The sequence below is a fragment of the Crocodylus porosus genome, unplaced genomic scaffold, assembly GCF_001723895.1.
Source record: "Crocodylus porosus isolate Cpor-Errol unplaced genomic scaffold, CroPor_comp1, whole genome shotgun sequence".
In the NCBI taxonomy this organism is placed as follows: domain Eukaryota; kingdom Metazoa; phylum Chordata; order Crocodylia; family Crocodylidae; genus Crocodylus; species Crocodylus porosus.
The window spans coordinates 78,217,395-78,222,822 of NW_017728931.1; positions in this window are offsets into that span (position 1 = coordinate 78,217,395).

The following is a 5,428-nucleotide window of genomic DNA, read 5'->3' on the forward strand; positions in this document are numbered from 1 at the left end:
GCCGGGGGAAGCCCGCCCCAACTCCCGCGCCGCGCCGCGTTGAGTGTGCAGTCCTGTCCCTGATGCGGCCGCCTGTGATGTGCCGCCTCCCGGGCCCCAGCAGCGGCGGAGGGAGGCCTGCCAGAGGCAGCAGGCAGTTCCCCCACCGTCTCTGGTCTGCGCTGCCAGTCTGGGCCCCCCGCCCAGAGCCCTGCACCCAGCCTGGGGCCTCCACAGTGCGCCAAGGGCGCAGAACTGGAGCCAGCACTAAGCTTCCCCTCCTGAGCTGGAGCTGTCCCCAAACACACGCACTAAGATGAGTCTCCTAGCTGTGACAGCTGGGCCCCACGCGCCTATTCCGTCCCAGAGGGAGACAGACCTGGTCCTTGCTGCCCCCCACCTACAGACTGGAGCAGCGTCACTGAATGCGTGCCCCCTCCTTCCCTGTGCCTGGGCACTCCCCAGTCCTTTCAGCGGGAGGTTGTAGGGCTCCTGTCCAGCACTGAGCAGCTGGTTCGCGTCCTCGTCAACCTGTCTGTATTCCCTCACTTGCATGGAGCCACTGGCCCTGTCTCCTGTTTAGAGAGATTGAGATCAAGGGGATTCCCAACCCTCACAATGCCTCAGTGAGAGCTTGACTTCGCTGTAAGTGTCTCCCTGCAAGGAACCTGTATCCTGACAGTCGTTTTACTGAGATCTACTTCCAGCCTCAGTAAGACCTGTGCAATGATATACCCGTATAACCTATTGGACCTCCTTCCTGTTCCTGTCCTGCTTGCTGGGGACCAAATGTATGCCGCTGCCTACTGTTACATCCTCCCACTTATCTGTGCTTACCGTACAATTTCAAGGCTGCTCCTTATATATAAAGCACTAAAACTTACTGGCAACAAAGGAAGATATTGCTAAGTACAAATCCCATTCACCAATTCGCAGGCCAAAAATGTCACGTATGCCATTAATGTACAGGTCAGAATATGAAATCACTCAGGTAGTGGTGATATGTCCACATACTGAGAATGAGAAACATGTTGAAACAGTACAAATCCTTCAGCACCAGTGGGAAGAGACTGTATATGCTTCATGAAAATACAGCTCCAGGTACACTCACAAGAAACCAGTCTGGCAACTTCTTAGAAAACAAGCCAAAATTGTTTAAAGGATGCCATATTATACCTAAAGAAGATAATGAAAAAGTTATCAGGAGTGCTCACTTGAAGTTCACAAAAAGCTACAAGATCCCACACCCTTCTATACATTGCCATCCCCTTTGGGGCAGGTACCTATAAAAAGAACAAGATTTTATAGATCACAATAGAGAATTATGAATGTGAAATCTCCATGGATTCCACATTGTTACATCAACAGCATGTATTACCTCAATCCCATAAACATATCATTAAATAACACTGTGTACATAAAAAGCCTCAGGTTTGCTAACATTAATAGGATCATTAAGCCTACAATTCATCATGGTAGCAGGATAGAGGTGCTTTTTTGTTCTTTTACACTTAAAGTAGGGCTTGCCATTAGGGCAGTGGTTCTCAGCCTTTCTGGATGCAAGGCACCTCTAATTGGAAGGTGCAAGGCACCTCTAATTTAAAAAACCAATTTATATATTACAATGCTTACCTGCTTGCAGAGAGGCCAGGTGGTAAAGGTGGGGGATCATCCAGAAAGGGACAAGCCTGAGCATGTGCTTGTCTGCTTAATTAATCTGCTTAGCTCTTCACACTTCGTTTATATCTTCTCATACCTCGTGACACCCTTAAAAGGAACTGGAAGCACCCTACAGTACCCCAGCTGCCTGATCGAGAATCACTGCAGTAGGAAAAGAACAGGACTCAAAAGCCTTCCACATGTAACATCACAAGATATTTATGCTAAACAAAATAGCAATGATGTTTGCTAATTTTCTGGTCCATTTGACTTTCAAGTTGTGTTTTTGTTAAATTCCTTTAGATAATGAGACTGGCTTTAAAATCTAATTTGTTGAATTAAAATGTGTACATTTAATGTAATAAAAGACCATATTTTTTCTAACAAGCTGTAACATTTGAAGCATTTCTAACTCATGCAGGCTGCCAGTTGTTGCCTTTTGATGCATGTTCTGTCATGTTTCATTCAGCATTTGCAGCAGTTTTCAAACAATACCCTGCATGCAATCCAGGTTCAGAATTCCCTTGCCATAGTAGCAGAAGAGACCAAGAAAAGAAGAAATCAAAGATGGCTTTTAATGCACTGTTTATACTGGGGGCCTGATCTTATAAATAGTAAAACATAGGCCTAATGCAACTGAAGTCAATGACTGTACTTCTATGTAAAAACGTAAGCAGTGTTTATAAGATATGAGTGTGCCTGCCCCTGCTGTATTGTATGCTCCCGCGCTGCCTTTACCCAAGCAGTTGATCTTGCATGCCAGGGTCCCACATGTGGACCCCAGAGGATATCTCAGTTGTCTTCTGGGAGACCCCCTAACTCGCCTGCCATGACTTTGAATGGTTCTTCAGTGGAGGGGGTCCCCTTTGGAGCTGCCTCCAGGGCCGTCATGCGTCTTGGCGGATGCTCACGGGGCTCCAACCTCCCCTACACCCCAGCAAAGCACCACACTTTTGAGACGGGCCTCCAAGTCTAGTTTGCAGCCAGCGCCTACAGGTGTCTTCCCGGGTCTCCGTGTTGCCTCACAACGGTGACCACCTTGGGCCCCGGCCGAACTCTGGTGGGTGGGCCAGGAGACCTTTGGCTTTCAGGCCTGTCTTCTCTGGTGCCCTTAGCTCCTGCTCCCAGTGTGCTCCTGCGCAGCCTCTCTCTCTCCCCTTCCATGGGGTCCTAGCCACCCTCACCTGGTGTTGAGGACTCCGCTCATCTACCCTCACAAAAGGGATGGAAATAAACGGTCCCTAAACCCCTCTTCCCTGAAACGCCCGTCATGACACAGAACGAACAAACCCACCACCGTAGCTACTGGTAAAGTGTAGCCAAAAGGAAAGAGGAGAGGAAGGACCCTGAAGGAAATAGCACCCACCGTGAGCTCCGTACACTCTTAGCACCCTTGACGCCCTTAGCTTTGGGCACCCTACGGGTTGGGACCCATGCCTTCGCCCCAGCTGGGGTCCCTCTCTTTCCCTCTCTGGGCCCTGCCTCCACTCGGGGCTATGGTCCCCGTTGCCTATGATTAGGCATGGCCGCCCGTTCTCCCCAGGGTTACCACAGGTCCCTCCGCCAGCTCCTTCGGCTCTCACAGGGCTTCTCCGGCTCGGGGTTCCCCGCCACTCTTGCCACTGCTGCTGTGGCTACCACCGCCAGCTTTCCTGCTGGCTTCCTTGCCAGCATCTTCAATCCCCACCGATCCTTGGCTTGGGGATCTCCCACTGCTCCCGCTGCTCCTGATGCTGCAGCTGCTGCTGCAGCTGCCTTTGCTGGCCTCTCCACCGGCATCTTTGATCCCCGCCGGTCTTCCCCGGGTCATGGATCCCCTGCCGCTCCCACAGCTGCTGCCGCCACTACCCTCGCCACTCTCGCTGCTGTTGCCACTGCCGGTGGCCGTCCACCACAGCTGGTCCCCTCCTGGCCAGTGGGTTCCTGCTGGTTCTCCGGCACTCAGTGGCCTTCCCGCGCTTTCATGGCCCCCTTTCATCTCTGCTGGGTGGCGTCTCCTCATGATGTCACCTGGCCCCAGCTGTATATGGGTGCAGCTTACAAACTGCACAAGCAGTTTCTCGCCCTGAGCTTCCTTGCTCCTCCTGGCCCCTGAAACAGGTAAGTTATTATTTTTTCTTTCTTTTCTTTGGTTGGGGTTTTGCCTTTGGGCAAGGCTTCCCCCCTTCCCGGTCCTGTGCCCCTGGCACAATGGGCTTTGGTAATTTGAAGGAAAAAAGAAATGCCATTGATTTTACTATGAGGTAAAGCATCTCAAATAAGGGTGTGGTGGTGTTTTTGGGCTTTTAAAACTATATTGTGTAGTTAAAATGGCCAGGAGGCACCAGAGCTATAATAAAATACCTACCAAAGTTAATACCAAAGTAGCCGACCAGGTTCTAGTATTACTGGTTCCTGCACACACACTAAAGTAGCTTTGTGCAGACATAACTTTACTTGCAAGCAGTGTAAAACACTCAGGGAGTGCATAAGAGGATTGTCTGCTATGTGGAAAACAATAAAGTTATTTTCTTGTCCTCATGACCATATAATTTTAAATTGGGATTCAGGTTTAGGAATGTGGAGAGAAGTGGGCAACTATATTTTGTCTAATTTAATCGTAAGAAGACGATGCTGAAACAAAATTGCTAGTGAACCTATATATTAACCCAAAATTTTGAGTGAACCTAAACTACCTAACTCTTAAAACAGGGCAAGATACAACTTATTCAGGCCACCATTGTCTAACAGGCAATATACTTGGAGAAACTTGCTAGAGGCACAAAAGGTAACAATACAAATTTATTTAGGTACATTAGAAGTCAAAGACCTGCCAGGGAGTCATTTGGGCCTTTGGATGATCAGGGTGTAAAAGGAAAACTACAGGATGACAGGACCATTGTCAAGAAACTAAATGCATTCTTTGCATCTCTCTTCATTGTGGAAGATGTCCCTCACCAGATCCTCTCCTTTGTAGGGACAAACCTGTGGAGATAACCTAAACTGAGGTTTCAGTAGTTGTGGTCATAGAGGAGACTGATTAACTAAACAGGAGCAGTCACCAGGACCTGATGGCATCCACCTTAGGATCCTGAAGGAGCTCAAATTAGAAATAGCCAATCTCCACCCTATCACTAAAAACTGCATCAGTACCAGAGTACTGGAGGTTTACCAACATGACTCCTATATTTAAAAAAGGGGCCTCAAGGGGACCCAGGGGAATATAGTACAATGAATCTAACTTCTATTCCTGGAAAACTGGTAGAAACAATAATTAAAAAAAATAGTTTAATACATGGATGAACATCACATGCTAGGGAGGAATCAGTATGGTTTTGTCAAGGGAAATCATGTCTCACCAACCTGATAGAGTTTTTGAGGGTGTCAGTAAGCAGGTGGCATAGTATAGTATGGACTTCCAAAGAGCGTTTGACAAGGTCCTCCATCAAAGTTGATGCCAAGTTAATGAAGCTAGGTAGTCATGGGATTACAGGGAGGGCCTACTCATGAATTAGAAATTGGCTAAAGGATATTAAATGGAGTGAGTATTTGCTGATAACACTAAGATGTGGGGGGATGTGGGTACGCTAGAAGGGAGGAATAGGCTGCAATCGGACCTAGACAGGTTACAGGGCGGACAAGAATAGGATGGGATTCAATACTGACAAGAGCAGCTGGAGTATTCTGTCCAGTTCTGGGTGCCACACTTCAAGAGGGATGTCAACAGCATAGAGAGGGTCCAGAGGAGAGCCACTCGCATGATCAGGGGACAGCAGGGCAGGCCCTACGAGGAGAGGCTATGGGACCTGAA